Here is a 17,087-nt window from a genome sequence, read left to right as displayed (position 1 = left end):
CTTTTCATCATGTCGTCCGACGCAGATTTGTGCATGGGTCATGAGATCCTCTTCGGCGCACTCTCCTTCATCGTCGACGATTCGGCATGGCTTCAGGATGCGCCTCTCGACATCGAAGCACTCCATAGTCGCGGGGCTACGCACTTCCGTGCCGGTGCCCGCGGCGTCCTTCTTCTCCAGCAATCGGCCCCGTTGTCGATCTTCGCCCCTGTCACGCGCCGCAACAAGAGGTCCCGCCGTCCGCGGCTCCAGCATTGGGTGCGACACGCCCAGGCGCGACAGAACGCGTCCTCTCAAGTGGCGGTCCTCGAGTCGGTTGTGGTCGCGCCGCCGTCCCAGTGCTTGGACTCAGTTCCGACTGTGTTACCTTCCGAGTACTTGGGTCGCGGGCCTGCAGCCGAAGTTCTCATGGCTGATTCCCATGAAAGTCCCCTCCGAACTGGTCGGAATGAGCATGAGGTCGGTGAATCATCCGGCGCTCGTCGTCAACACCGTCGTTCTGCCAGTCGGCGCACTCGCCAGAGCAACGTCGAGGTGTTCCGCACACCCGTCCTCAACCTGGCTACCGCTGCCAAGATAGCCGATTCCCTCCAACTGATTGATTCAGAGGCTGGTAGAGCGATCGAGCAGATCCGTGCCCTGTTGCACACGGCACAGCAGCAGAATTCGGCGGTCTCCCAGTCGCACAACAAGATCCACAACAGTTCTGTTCATGTGAACACGCATCGGTCGGTTTTCAGCCCCGACTCTCATCAGCGACGCAGAGGCGGCAGCCGTTCCATGAATCCCGAAGATCATCGCCGTTCACGCACCCCTCCGTGGGGTGGGCCTTACGGGCCCCGACATCACGATGATCGGCGTCCAGTCGGTGACGTGTATGATCCAAGGCCCGACGCAAGAGGGTACGTCGCCCAGAGGAAGGTCGACAAGAGTCGAGACCACCGTGATGGTCACGATAGAGACCGTCCGAGTGGAAGCAGGACCATCGTCTCTGGCCCCGAGTGCTTCAGTCGGGCCATCCGTTCAACTGATATCCCTCCCAACTTCCGATTGGCGACGGGGATCAGCAAGTTCACAGGAGAGTCCAAGCCAGAAACGTGGCTGGACGACTACCGAGTGGCGGTCCAGATCGGTGACGGAGATGACCAGGTCGCCATGAAACATCTCCCCCTGATGCTCGACGGCTCGGCACGAGCGTGGCTGAACCAGTTGGCTCCATCAAGCATCTACAGCTGGGCAGATCTGTCCCGAGTCTTCATCAGGACCTTCGAGGGCACGTGCAAACACCGTGCTGGTCTCGTGGAGCTCCAGCACTGTGTCCAGAAGCAGAATGAACCCATGTGCGATTTCATCCAGCGCTGGACGACCCTCTACCACACGGTGGAGAACGTTACAGAGCACCAAGCAGTCTACACCTTCAAGGCAGGCGTGTGGTACAGAGATCTGTACCGGAAGTTCGGTCGGACAGGCGACATCTCCATGAGCAAGATGATGGAGATAGCCGCATGCTATGCAAATGGCGAAGAAGAGGACCGCATACGTAGCGGCAAGCATAAGGCAGTCGCCGATGGAGATGGGAATAGCAATCGGAAGCAGAAGAAGAAAGCTCCATCCACTCCGCAGGCAGAGGCACCAGCCGTTACCAATGCCAAGTTCAAGGGCAAGGGGAAAGCTCAGTACACCCCTAAGAAGAAACAGTTCGGGAATTCCATCCTGGATCAGCCATGTCCAATCCACATGGAGATGGACGAAGAAGGCAACGCCATATTCCCGAAGCACACCACTCGGCAATGTCGCCTCCTGATCCAAGGGTTCGGCGAAGGGCAGCCGAGTGAAAAGGACAACGAGTAGGATGATGAGTATAAGGAGGATCCGTTCCCCCAAGTCCATGCAACATTGATGATTTTTGCTGACGTGGAAAGCAAGAGTCGATTGAAGCTGGTGAACAGGGAGGTGAACATGGCAACCCCAACCAACCCCACGTTCCTCAAATGGTATCAGACTGCGATCACCTTCGATCAGTCGGACCATCCAGCACACGTGCCCACCCGAGGGAGGCAAGCTCTGGTCGTCGACCCGGTGGTGGAAGGAGTCCGACTGCGCAAAGTCCTCATGGACGGCGGCAACGGCTTGAACATCATGTACGCCGACACTCTCAAGGGGATGGGCATTCCGATGTCCAAACTTAGCGAGAGCAGTATGCAGTTCCACGGAGTCGTCCCAGGACGAAAGGCCAAGTCACTCGGCCAGATCGCGTTGGACGTCATTTTCGGCTCCGACAAGAACTTCCGCAAGGAAAAGCTGACATTCGAGGTGGTGGACTTCCAGAGTGCATACCATGCGATTCTGGGCCGTCCGGCGTATGCGCGTTTCATGGCCCGTCCATGTTACGTGTATTTGAAGCTGAAGATGCCGGGTCCCAAAGGTGTGATCACGGTCACAGGCAATCGGCAGCGGACCGAGGAGTGTCTGCAGTAGGGGTCAAGGATTGCCGATCAGCAGATGGCTATCCTCGAGCTGGATGAGTACAAGAAGACAGCCGACCCCGCTGACTTGATGCGTTCGAAGAAGCCAGCTTCGGAGTCCACATTCCAGTCGGCGGGAGACATGAAGAAAGTCAGCATCCACCCGACGGACGACGCCGCTGCCCCGACGAACATCTCCACCACCCTTGATCCAAAATAGGAAGCCGAGCTCATCCAATTCCTCCGTGAGAACTGGGACATTTTTGCATGGAAGCCCGCTAACATGCCAAGTGTACCCAGGGAGTTGGCTGAGCACCGACTGCATGTGGATCCTGCTGCTCGGCCCGTCCGAGAACGCCTGTGTCGGTCCGCCGTGCACAAAAGGAAAGCAATCGGAGAGGAGGTGGCTAAACTTTTGGCAGCCAACTTCATTCGCGAGGTACACCACTCCGAGTGGCTCGCCAATGTTGTCATGGTGCCCAAGAAGGACAAGTCTCTCCGTATGTGCATCGACTTCAAGCATCTCAATAAGGTCTGCCCGAAAGATCATTTCCCGCTCCCCCTCATTGATCAAATTGTTGATTCGACTGCGGGTTGCGAGCGTTTATCATTCCTTGATGCCTATTCGGGCTATCATCAAATCCGTCTGTATGGTCCGGATGAATTAAAAACAGCCTTCATCACCCCCATTCGGGTGCTTCTGCTACATCACTATGCCATTCGGTTTGAAGAATGCAGGAGCAACTTTTATGCGCATGATCCAAAAATGCCTCCTTGACCAGATCGGTCGAAATGTGGAGGCATATATGGATGATATCGTAGTCAAGTCACGCAAAGGTTCTGACCTGCTGACTAACTTGGAAGAAACATTCACCAACCTGCGTAGGTACGATATCAAGCTCAACCCAGCCAAGTGTTCATTCGGCGTTCCCAGTGGGAAGTTACTCGGTTTCTTTGTTTCCGAACGAGGGATCGATGTCAACCCCGAAAAGATCAGGACCATCGTTCGAATGGAACGGCTGGTCAGAATACATGATGTTCAAAGGCTCACAGGTTGCCTAGCGGCTTTGAGCAGGTTTATCACTCGACTCGGCGAGAAGGCGCTACCTCTGTACCGACTCATGAAGAAATCAGATACTTTCGAGTGGACAGACGAAGCCCAAATTGCATTCAACGACCTCAAAGCCTTGCTTTCCACCCAGCCGGTTCTTACTGCCCCGCTCAGCAAAGAACCCCTTCTTCTGTACATCGCGGCTACAAATCAAGTCATTAGCACTGTTCTCACAGTCGAACGCGAAGAAGAAGGCAAAGCGACAAGGTTCAGCGGCCAGTATATTATGTCTCCGAAGTCCTCATTCCTTCCAAGCAGAGGTATCCCCATTATCAAAAGCTTATTTATGGGATCTACATGACTGCAAAGAAGGTGGCTCATTATTTCCAAGACCACTCGATGTCTGTTATTTCTGATGCTCCGTTGTCGGAAATCCTTCACAATCGAGATGCATCAGGCCGAGTGGCGAAGTGGGCAATGGAGATGTTATACCGCGACATCAAGTTCGAAGCCAAGAAGGTTGTAAAGTCTCAAGCTCTGGCTGACTTCATAGCAGAATGGGTAGAACAACAGCAACCGACTCACATCTACTCGGCTCATTGGACCATGTTCTTCGATGGGTCCAAGATGTTGAATGGCTCCGACGCTGGCGTAGTGATCATATCGCCAAAAGGTGATAAACTCAAGTATGTGTTGCAGATACATTTTGATTCTTCCAATAACGAGGCGGAGTATGAAGCTCTCCTTTACGGATTGCGCATGGCCATCACACTCGGCGTCCGTCACCTGATGGTCTATGGCGACTCGGATTTGGTGGTTAATCAAGTGATGAAGGAGTGGGATGTAAGGAACCCCACCATGACTGCATACTGCAACACAGTAAGGAAACTCGAGAAGAAGTTTGAAGGTCTGGAACTTCACCATGTTCCGCGACTGAAAAAACAAGCAGCTGATGAATTGGCAAAACTTGGATCCACTCGAAGACCAGTCCCGAGTGATGTCTGCCTCGAGCACCTACACCTCCCCTCAGTAAAAGAAGATCCTTTTACAGAGGAACTAGTACAACCGAAGAGCTCAACAGATCCGACTAAAGTCGAGGTCCCTGTTGTGGTTGATTTGATCATGGAGATTCTTGCTCTCATCCCCGAATGGACTGTGCCGTTCATTGCGTACATCGTGAGGCAAGAGTTACTAGAAGATGAAGTCCAAGCTAGGCAGATCGTTCGCAGATCGAAGTCCTTCACCGTCATTGATGGCCAGTTGTACAAGGAAAGTGTTTCAAGCGTCCTTCAGCGGTGCATCTCCCCTGAGGAGGGACAGTTAATCCTGGAAGAAATTCACTCGGGAATCTGCGGCCATCATGCCTCCTCAAGAGCAATCGTCGCCAAAGCATTCAGAGCTGGTTTCTTCTGGTTGCAGGCGAATGAAATGGCAAAAGATATGGTCGACCGATGCGAAGGCTATCAGTTCTATTCGAACAAGTCCTACAAGCCAACATCTGCGCTGAAGACAATTCCTCTTGTTTGGCCGTTCGCAGTGTGGGGATTAGATACAGTCGGACCATTTAGAACAGGCCAAGGGGGATTCACTCATCTGTTGGTAGCAGTCGACAAGTTCACCAAGTGGATTGAAGCCAAGCCCATCAAGAAGCTTGACACCCTTACGACCATCAAATTTGTCAGAGCCATCATCGCCAGATTCGGGGTTCCGCACAGCATAATCACCGACAATGGCACAAACTTTGACTCGGACAGATTCAAAGGTTTTTGCACAGGCCAAGGTATCCGAGTGGATTTTGCATCTGTGGCGCATCCCCAAACAAACGGGAAAGTAGAGCGGGCGAATGGGCTTATTCTTCAAGGGTTGAAGCCTCGACTCCTGCGAGAAGTTGGACATGCCGCCGGCGCATGGGTCACCGAACTGCCTTCGGTGTTGTGGGGCCTCCGCACAACTCCGAATAGATCTACAGGGCGATCCCCGTTCTTCCTTGTTTATGGAGCAGAGGCGGTCCTTCCGAGTGACTTGCTTCACAACTCTCCACGAGTCGAACTCTTCTCCGAAGCTGAAGCAGAACAAGCCAGGCAAGACGGAGTGGATCTTCTAGAAGAAGAGCGCGAGATGGCACTGACTCGCTCAACAATTTATCAACAAGATCTGCGGCGTTTCATGCGTGACACGTCAGGAGTCGCACATTCAAGCAGGGGACCTGGTGCTCCGAGTGGATCAGCAGAGACCACACAAGTTGGCTCCCGCCTGGGAAGGACCCTTCATCATCTCTAAGGTGCTGAACAATGGAGCGTATCGACTTTACAACCTCGACAGGGAAACGGACGAGCCGCGAGCATGGAACGGAGATCTCCTGAAGCGCTTCTACACATGACCGCCGACGGGGGCAATGTAAAGAACAAGTATCATTTGAAGTAATACAAAGCAGATTGATTTCTTGCAGGTTCAAAATTCTTCCGCGTTTGCAGACTCCGGTCTATAAAATTTTCTCCGAGTGCGCACTAAAAGTCACACTCGGAGACTTAAATGTGATCCAGAATCGCCTAAGTACAAAATCGCTCCGAGTGCTCACTAAAAGCCGCACTCGGGGACTTAGCTGCGATCCAGAATCGCCTAAGTACAAACTCGCTCCGAGTGCGCACTAAAACCCGCACTCGGGGACTTAGCTGCGACCCAGAGTTGCCTAAGTACAAACTCGCTCCGAGTGCGCACTAAAAGCCACACTCGGGGACTTAGCTGCGACCCAGAATCGCCTAAGTACAAACTCGCTCCGAGTGCGCACTAAAAGCCGCGCTCGGACTTAGCTGCAACCCAGAGTCGCCTAAGTACAAACTCGCTCCGAGTGCGCACCAAAAACCGCACTCCGGGACTTAGCTGCAACCCAGAATCTCCTAAGTACAAACTCATTCCGAGTGTGCACGAAAAGTCGCACTCGGGGACTTAGCTGCGATCCAGAATCGCCTAAGTAAAAAAGCTTCCTTCGAGTGTATCCTCGAGATCCACTCGGAGGCTTAGCAGACCCTCATTGGGGGCTCATGTGGATGTGAAGACAACTGACAACTACATGAGTAACAACTCATTCCGAGTGTGCACGAAAAGTCGCACTCGGGGACTTAGCTGCGACTCAGAGTCGCCTAAGTAAAAATCTTCCTCCGAGTGTATACTCAAGATCCACTCGGAGGCTTAGCAGACCCTCATTAAGGCTCATGTGGATGTGAAGACAACTGACAACTACATGAGTAACAACTCGCTCCGAGTGCGAGCTTACAGCCGCACTCGGGGACTTAGCTGCGATCGAGAATCGCCTAAGTACAAACTCATTCCAAGTGTGCACTAAAAGTCGCACTCGGAGACTTAGCCGTGACCCAGAATCACCTGAGTAAAAGCTCGCTCCGAGTGCGCACTCGGAGACTTGGCAAACCCTCATTGAGGCTCATGTGGATGTGAAGACAACTGACAACTACATGCTCCGCATGTTTGCCATTGGCTTCACCAAGAAATGCCAAACAAAAACCACGAGCCAAAATCGTGTCAAAAAAAAACTTAGCGAAAGAAGAGCAAAATATTCGATTCGAATTCAAATTTGGATCTACGATCAGTCGGCTCGGTGTGGATCAAGCTTATCCACACCGAACCACGAATGTAACGGCCAACAGCAGTGGCCAAAGTTTGATACACATACCACTCGGTATACCAAGGTAAAGTTTTTCAATCGTCACCGGGACTGGCAGGCTCCACAAAGGTGTCAAGGTCGATCCCGTCTGCGATGCGAGTGGCTGTGTCGAGGAAGGTCTCCATGAAATCTTTGAATCGAAGCTTCTTGGTGTTGGCGACCTGCAACGTCTTCAGCTTTTCTTCGCGAGCTTCCTTGCAGTGCACTCGGACCAACGATAGTGCCACATCCGCACCATAACGAGCGGCAGACTTCTTCCATGCCTGCACTCTGTTTGGGACGTCCTCCAGCCTCGTCATCAACCCTTCTATTTCTCGCCGGGAATCGTCTTCGGGCCACAGCTCCTTGTCGATCCGGCCGATGACTTCTCTCAGGCGGCCAATGAAAGGTCCCACTCTGCCAATGCGAATATGCGCTTGGAGCAAGTCTCGGTTGGCTTCGTTGCCGAGTGGAATGTTCGGAACAACCGACCGTTCAATGTCGGTTGCTTCAGCCTCAGCGTCCAGACAAAAATCTGCAAAGAAAAGACAAGCAGAAAGTAAGCGCAGAATGAACTCCAAAGTCAAGAAGCACTCGGCAAAAAGCTTACCACCGAGCAGTGCAACCATCTTCCTTGCCCAATCGGTGACGTACTTCTCCTGCACCATGCACCAATTGTTCATCAACTTCGGCTGACCCATCCGTTCGGTTCTTTGACTCTTCAATTTTTCAATTTCGGTTACCAATGCCTTGTTGGTCTCCCGAGACTCCTCCAAAGACTTCTCTCGGTCAGCAAGAGCCCCCTTCACACCAGCCAGGTCATTCACAGCCACCTCCAAGTCCGCAGCAAGCTGAATCTTTTCAGCCTTCAAAGCATTGTACGCAGATCCCATTTCGCAAGTCTTCTGCCAAATAAGCGCAAAGGGAAGATCAGACACATTCAACAAGGAAAACAATCCAAGCTCAAAGTTCTTCAGACCCTGCCGATGCAAGCAATCGACAGCAGTCTCGGGGACTACACCCAGTGGGTTCACTAAGAGTGACCCCACTGTCATGAAGCTTGAACAGGTCGGCCCTATTGAGCTACATGCCAAACAGACAAGCCTATGAGACTACTATTACCCGACCTGAGTAACACTACTCTCGGGGACTACACCCAGTGGGTGCACTCGGAGTGCCCCCACTGGTACCATTCGGGCAGATCAGCTCTGATCTGATCAGGTCATGAAAAATGCATATAAAGACAGCTGCCGGTGCAAGCACTCGACAGAAGTCTCGGGGACTACACCCGCTGGGTTCACTCGGAGTGAACCCATTGCAAAATAATCCTACTGTATCCGAGTATATCACTTAAACCCCAAGTGGGTAACAAGAGGAAAGTAAACACTTACTAGCGCACTTACTCGGATATTGTCTCGGAGTTCCAAGCTTTTCTTGTACAAAGACGCGATGGAGTCATACGCTCCCTTGGCGTCACCCACCATCAGCTCCACCTGCACCATGGCCTCCTTGGCGGCCCCCACCTGGTCTTCCGAGAGGTGTCGGGCGTCATATTGAACGGTCAACGGACCCGGCACGACAGAAGACTCCTTGGCATCCCAAGCTCCGCTCCGGTCGGTTCCGCCGCGAGGGGCACGTCTCAGTCTGCGGCACGTCCATGGTGGGAGCAGCAGCAGATGGGACAACCTCAAGGACATGCGCCAAAGCTGGCCCTGACCCCCTTTGGTCATCGTCCTCCAGATGAATCACCTCCGAAGGAAGCCCGACTGAACAACATGAAATTACAGAAAAAGGGCAAGATTAAAGACAGCGCTTGCGAAACAATAATACAAACTCTCGGAGTCGCGACAACGTACCTTACTGGGATGTGGCAGCGTTATCCGTATCCATGGGATCATCATCCTGGCGCGGCTGAGAGGTGCCGGAGGTAGCAGCTCTGTCAAGTAAAATCCACTCGACGGATAAGCGTGAGTTCAATCAAATACTGAAGGGAGATGGGAGAACAAGACACTTACGCTGAGGCGACTGGAACAACGATCCTCATCCGAGGCAAAGCTTTCCGAGGCTTGGGCCCACTAGGTTTGGCCACCTTGGACGGCTGGTCCGTGGGCTCGGCAGCAGCGTTCCTGGTCCTCTTCACACTCCGAGCACTCGGAGCCACGGGAGAGGCTGGCGGAGCACTCGGGGCCGCTGGAGGAGCCGGCGGAGCCGCGGGTTTGTGACGGCGCTTAGTTTGACGCTCTGATGGTGGAGGTGGCGAGCTCTGCTCCCCAACCTCCCCTCCTCCTCTTTAGTCTCCTCCTCCGTCTCCCCACTGTCGGAGACGTACTCGGCGCTATCCACGCTGCCCTCCTGGCTGCCCTCCTCTTCCTCAGCTGGATTCCCGTTCGAGACGGGAGAATACCAGTTGGTCCACTCCTGCACAAAACACAGTCGGCAACGTCAGACGTCAGGCGCCGGCACAAGAAAAGCGATAGATCTAAGAAGATTGAAAGCACTCGACAAGAGGTGCCCACCTCATTCGGAGGAGGATTATCGGCGCGGAAGGGCTTCACCCGCTGGGCTCCTCGGGGGTTGTCGCATGCGCCTGTGATGCCGCGGACCCACGCTGTCACAACCTCCCCGGTCACGCATTCTAGATGAGTCCGAGTGGAATCCTTAGGCCCCGTGTAGTGCCACATGGCCTAGTGTTGGGCTTGTAGCGGCTGGATGCGCCGACCCAGAAAAGTCTCCAGCAAATCCGTGCCGGTGACTCCGTTGCGGACGACAGCTATCAGCGCGTCAACCAAGGATATCATCCTACGTGGGTCAACTCCACACCGCTCAAGCTAGTCAACTCCGGGTTGAGGGGAGAACTAAACCCAAACACTTACAATTATGGCGTAGCCCCAACTGTACATGCATTACTATGCAAGGACCTTGGGGAGACATACAACTACCACGATTGAATTTGAGGCACAACAAATCCAATTGTCCCCCTAAGTTGTCCAATGGACATGGTACTACACTACTATATTAAGGAAACACGTAGTAGACCAATCCGATATTTTGTCTCCTTTCCTATGAATCCGATCAAGTGATCTATCAATCCGATCAATCATTACCAGACCTATCACTCTTACAATCCAACACGGATGGGGTTCTACATGACCTCTTAGAGTCCTCATAACTCACATATTACTGCAAGAATTACGTCATAGTATATCCACCAAGAATAATGTTCACGATCATAATCATCCTACTAAATCCAATCTTACTCCAGATCATGTAGGTTATACTACTGTATCAACTCGTTCCACCAAATCCACCTACTGTATAAGGGTCTCACGATCCACCAAAATAGTCTAGCTATATCCTCAAGACATCTATTATCATCACAACAATCTTAGTCTAATGCTCTCATATCGGAGATCGATCCTCTTATGGCATCAAGGTTACAGTGCTAGCTTGAGATGGAAGGATACTTGTTCACGGTGATCACTTGTTCCACAAGGAACGCAGTGCTTAGCGGGGTTTATCGGGGACCTACACGTGTTCTGGAAAGTCCGTGTACTAGACACGTGACCAGAAATTTTGAGCCGGAAAGGCTTGTGGAGGTTAGTCTGGTCTAGTGTGGTTTCCCAATCTTGAGGGGAAAACACACTCCTATGGGTTGCGTGTGGTTAAGCGTAGCACAGTCAGTGTCTTCAACGTCACCCGTCCTTCGAAGCGGATCCTTGGCGCATCTTGCCTTGCTATCTTCAGTCGTTGAGAGAGGTGAGAGGAAGAGAGAGAGCACAGAGGGGAGTGTCTAAGGGTCTCAGTGCAATCAGCAAGCGTTGAAAAATCAACTCAAACAAGTGCTAAAATTATTTTGAACATCAAAATAAGACAAGTGATATAACCGCATGCTTGTTGCGTAAGCAAAAGCGCGACTTATATCGAAGCACAAACAACAAAAATAAGCAACACACAACATGGTCCATCCGAACCATTTCACGGACTCGACTTCGCATAGGGGATTCACGACTCATCCTATCCTATGTTCTGGGACTCGACAGTCGTGCTTGCTTCTTGCTCCGGAGAGGAGTCCGCTAAGTCTTCTGGACCTTCTCATGGTGTCGTCACGCCTCTTGTTGTCGCTTGCTGAAGCAATTCGCTTGAGTTGTAAGGAACTCTAGTTGTCTTCTCGTCTGGAAAATTGCTGACGAAGGAGGTTCTCCATAGCTGTCACTGACAGGGTCTTCCTTGTCTTCGTGATCTTGTTATCGTCTTCTTGTCTTCAGAGGCTTCGAGGGTCTCAAGTGGACACCTTCATGCACCGATATTTGCATGACATGATAGAGTTCTGATCCGTCAATCATACTAATTGCGATATCGACACCTAGAGCGGGGGATGAAGAGAACCGTCTTCCTGCTCACTAAGGTGAGGCGGACCAAATGGCAAGATTCTCATCCACCGGTGGTGGTCGACACAATTATTTATAACTGACACGGTCGCTCTATTAGTGATGCAGATCAAGGTTTGCATATATTATGTCCAGATTATCATAGGCGAAAGTGGCATCACTCTGGAATAGTGCCCAGGGTTTCACCATCCTCTAAGCCTCGATGTCCTCGTTCCTCTTAGAGGTACTACTGTTGGTGCCGTCTGGTCGTAGAGTTGTCTTCTCTGTCCTTCAGCACAGGTGTTTGCGTGGAAAGGTTACTTCCTTTCGAGCTGCCCACGAGGATTTCAATTTATCCCGTGGTCAGGAGGGCATAAGGTTCTAGCGACCATTTGCAAGTTTTGAAAAAGTAGACGAGGAGTGTCAAGAAAATAAGAGTGGAAGGCTAGAGCATAACCTTCAATTTCTTTGAAGTTTTAGGAGAGTTGAGAAAATATATAAGTTTTGTAAGTATTTTGAAGGATTTGGAAAGCAGTTTTATCTTAACTAACATCCATGCTAACTAAGGGCTTTCATACCTGGTTAATCTTCACCATATCCTGACTTTCATACCTGGTCAATGAAATAACCAGTGGCAAGCCAATGAGTACTTTGAATGTACTCGCAAACAGCCCATGATATGAATATATATGGTAAGGAATAACAATAATAGTTATCTTTAGTGGAATGTAATGTGGTGGCATGACCAGGTATGTGCAACAAGTTAAAGAATTACTTTTTAAGAACAGGTTACAGATACCAACATATCTGACAAGGGTTGAACAGACCGGGTTCACCCTATATGCCAAGTCATTGGACTTGTCATAACCTCAAGGTATCAATGAGGGCTAAACCATCCGGGTTTACCCTATATGTCAAGTCACCGAACTTGATCATATTATTAGGATTATCATAACAACACCTTTTTAACACCACACACACACACTCTTGGTTTATGCGGAAACACAGGATGTAGTTTAAGCAGCACCACCCAACTGTCCTTGACCGTGGACACGGCTATTCGAATAGTTTGACACTCTGCAGAGGTAGTACGCTGGACCCACGAGAAACGGGAAACTTCCGTGTCATCCACGACTCGCGGTATATCACATATACCCGAGGTAAGTACCCGATCATCATCTTTCCCCTGACGATACTAGACAAAGAGGTCCACTCGATTGGTACCCAGCCCACATGTTGTACGTCTTACGAGCACCGACTCTGGACTGTATCAACCATGCAGGGACCAACGCGTGCCTGGAACTCATAATAATGGCAAGGTCGTCCTACCTGGCACGACCCCATCACGAGAGTGACACCGATCACTCCCGCCACTAGTAATGTGGCTCTTTGCTAGTACCGACCAGAGTAATCAACAGAGCCCCGTCCCATAAAGGGGTATCATGGTCGTACTGGTAAGGTTGGGACGGTCGACACATCATAAATCTAATCCATTTCTGAAACCATACTCACACCAAAATCACCGGTGCATCACTTCACCAAAAGTGAACACCAAATCATCATCACCCTCGGGCATTAGTGGCACCCGACGGGGTTTTCATAAACTCTTTATTTAACTCAACATTATGCTTGAGATAATATTCCTAAACATTACCTCAACATGGTAATAACATGACCCTCACGGGTAGGGTCAAGCTCAATGCAATGATCTTATAACTCTACTAGTCAACATGACAGTAGCATGATCCTCGTAGACAGTAGGGTCAGCTCATCATGTTTGTGCTCCGAGGAGCCATGTGAATATCATTATCAACATGCAAGTGCTTCGAAGAAGCCTTCGGTACCATCGCATCAATGATGAACCGACACTGTGATCACATGCAACGGGAAAAATACTTGCTATTCTAGCATGCATCATTTTATATACTTAAGTCATGGCAAAAGGGCTGCTTGCCTTGCTCACGTAAGTCCTAGGGGTCTTCGAGGTCTTCCGCTCCGTCCTCGAATACTCCGTGTACCGTCAACTATCATCGGAAACAACTATAATAAGCCATATATCCAGCAGAATAAAAGTGTTCTATAAACAGAAGTTATATTTTTCTTGGACCTCTCTGGTCATAAGAAAAATACCCGAATCCTTGCCAAGGGTTTTGAATCATCAGGGGTGTCTAGATGGAAGGAAAGGAGGGATAGGTGACCATTGAAGAGGTCAACAGAAAACATTCTGTTAAAAATGAGTGGAGGCACCCATTTAACAGAGAATGATTTTAGAAATATTTAGGAAGTGGTTTCATTGGATTTGGAGTTGAAATGAATTTACTAGGAATTTCTAATGTGGGATAAATAGCAATAGGGAGCTATTTATTATAAGCAACAGAATGAAGTTTGATAAAAATGTTGACCAAGGCTCTAAAAATGAAGAGTGATTTTAGAAGTCTCTGGAAGTTGGAATCACTCCATTTGGAGTTGAAATGGATCCTCTAGGAAATTGCAAAGGTGGTGATTAGTATGTCTAAATGGGTATTTAGATATTATTATCACAGGAAAGTATTTTGGAAAAAGTTGCCATGCCTAGATATGGATAGAACATGATTTTAGAAACCTGCAGAAATTGGAATCAATAAATTTGGAGTTAGTATGAATTTGTAATGGATTTTAGAGGATTAAGAAGTATGGAAAAAGATAAAAGGGCTCAGCTTCTAGGGGGGTTATCTTGCGCCACCAGTGCCAGATAAGCCTCTGGGCCGGCCCACTGGCTCGGACCACCAGCGAAGGGACACGCCGAAGGCGCCCCGCCAAAAATACGCTTACGGAATGGGGGAGGCGCAACGCGCTGAACGCGCCTCCACTTATCCTCGCTGATGGGCCCGGCCGACGCCCAAGACGCTGACTAGTGGGGTTGCCGACCCCACTGGCAGGAGCTTCTTCCTCCTTGCGCTGGAGCAGGGGAACCGCGGGGAGAGGGAGAGATGGCCGCGCGGCGCCGCGTCTCCGGCCGTTCCCGGCCCGAGGAGGAGCACCGGCGAGCTCAAGGCACCTCGCCGCCTCCATTCCCCCACACACACGGCCTCTGCGGAGGGCTGCAATGGGCAGCCGTCGCGCACCCGCGGGAGGCCGACAACGCTGTTGCCCTCGGCGCCTGCAGCAAGGAGGAGGGCCCAGAGGGGCTCGAGGGAGGGGGTGCGCGACAACTGCAGCTCGCCAGAGAGCCTAGGGGCTAGGGGAAACCCCCCTGGGTTGGCTAGGCTCGCGCGGACACTACCGGGGATTTCGGCCATGGCTATGGCAGGAGATAATGGAGAGCTCGGGGAGAAGAGGAGGGGCTTCCGAGGCTGCTGGGAGAGAGAGGAGAGGGTTCTGGAGGCTTAGGGCGCTCGGGAGGGAGCCATATGGAGAGGGGAAGAGGAGAGAGCTCAGGAGCTCTCTGGAGCTCTGAGAGCACGGGGTAGACAAGCATGCAAGAAGGGTTTGGAGGGTAGCAAATGGATGGAGATGGCTTGAACGGTCAAGGGGATGCTCTGGGACATGCTGGGGCAACCTGCCTCGCCAAGAAACGGTCGGGAGGGGCGAAACTAGGTGGAGAGCACCCGGTTTGCACGCCAGGGTGGTGGTCACCACGGCCACCCACGCCCACAGGTTTGCAAAGACCAGTCAATCATGTCTGGGAGGTGGGGCATGCTATCAGGAAGAGAACTCTGAAGTTTGGAGGCTAGTGAAGTTGATTTGAATGGTTCTTCACTACCGCAAAGTTTCTAACAGGCAACTTGGAGGTGATAAAAGTGGGTCTTAGGTGGGGATCCTTGGAGGGAAATTATGTCTGGCAGTGCTAAGCATGGAAGGACTACCAGACTGCAAAGTTTCGGATCAAACAAAGGAGGATAGCTAGTACTTGCTGTACAAAGCCATGATTCAGCCAGAAATCTATTTGAAGAAGTGTTGCTCATTTTTCCTACATGAGCATGCCATCAATTGATTTTAAATGATGGATTGAGACACTAGAGAGGCTCTGGAAATAATTGGGGGTGATAGCTTAAGCAGAATAATGGAAAGAAGGGTAAAATAGTGCTACCAAGGGTAAAAATGAGAGAGAGTTACAAAGGGTCCTTCCCAAATAATTGACCAGTGGTCATGGGAAAGTTACTGGAGGTGAAATGTAACTAATTGAGGCTGTGGTAGAAAGTTGAGCTCAAGGGTAAAAGTAGAAGGGGCAATAGAAGCCAAATTAGTGAGTGCACACAAGGTGTTTGATCTGTGGTTGGGCTACCAGATGAATTCCAATGGCTATGAAACTTAACAGGATCAAATAATAGATGAAAATAGGCTTGCACACCAAATTTGGGATTTGCTGGACAAGTTTTCCAATGTAGACTTGAAAAACCCTAGAAAGGGGCAGAAATGGGTTTCTGCTTAGAACCCTATTCAAATAAATTCCCACAAATCCAATATTTGGTGTAGGGGCATTATTTGAGCATTAAGGCATGCACAAAAAGTTTGAGGTCAATTTGACAAACTTTATAATGTAAAGTTTGTCAAAGTCAGAAATCATCAGAGAGGGTTTTGAGGGTTTTAGGACAAGTTCCTCTATTCTCCTTGGTCTACCACTTGGTGTGGATGCCTCACTGGAGTACTTGAACATGTCCACCAAATTTGAGCACAATTGGAGACAATACACAATGTAGAGTTGCTCAAATTTGATTCTGGACAGATAAGGTTTTAGAGTGATTAGGGGAGTCAAATCAACTTGGATTGAAATGAATCTTGGAAAGATCATCAAGAATATCATAGATGACGTGCTAGAATTTTACTGGAATTTATTGAGAATATTTCTTATAGAAATATGCCAAAAGCTTGAAATAGACAGGAATGGTTTTGGAGGGGTTTGCCCAATATTTTGAACATGACCATGTGTTGAAACTCATAAATATGGAATAAATATATCCACTGAGTTTCCCTAAATTTTATTAAATATTTTGAAGGTAATAAAAATAACTTTCCTTCATAGGAGACCATTTCTGGCCTTACAGAAAGGCTTTTAAATAAAATAATAAGATAACCTTTAAAATAATAATAAGATGGTTTTTGGAAGTAATTTTGATAATAGGTTTTAAATAAAAGTTTTGGTGCAAAAGAAATTCCCTAATTTGAGGACTTGTAGTACAAACCTCATCTCAGGGGTTTGAAAGTTTAATTCAAAGAAAAGCTTTTTGGTGAAAATAATATTTGGTAAAAATAGATATTTGTCCTAAACACATGGCATGATCATTAGGCAGGAGATCATGGGATGAGGAGATGATTAAGAGAGTGACAGGATCTATTAGGTATCAAACACAATCATGCAAACAAGCAAGGCAAACAATAGTCACTTCAAGCATCACAAGTATTCACAAAAATTTTAATTGGTCCCAAATTTTGAAATAAGTTACTTAGTGAGGGAAGCCAAAAATTGGGGTGTGACAGACCTTACCCCCTTAAGAGAATCTCGTCCCTGAGATTCCTGGGCTAGGGGTTGGTGAGATACAGAATCTTGAGTTGGAGGTAGTCTTCAT

Source organism: Hordeum vulgare, chromosome 1H, assembly GCF_904849725.1.
Source record: "Hordeum vulgare subsp. vulgare chromosome 1H, MorexV3_pseudomolecules_assembly, whole genome shotgun sequence".
NCBI lineage: Eukaryota > Viridiplantae > Streptophyta > Magnoliopsida > Poales > Poaceae > Hordeum > Hordeum vulgare.
This window is presented reverse-complemented; position numbering follows the sequence as displayed.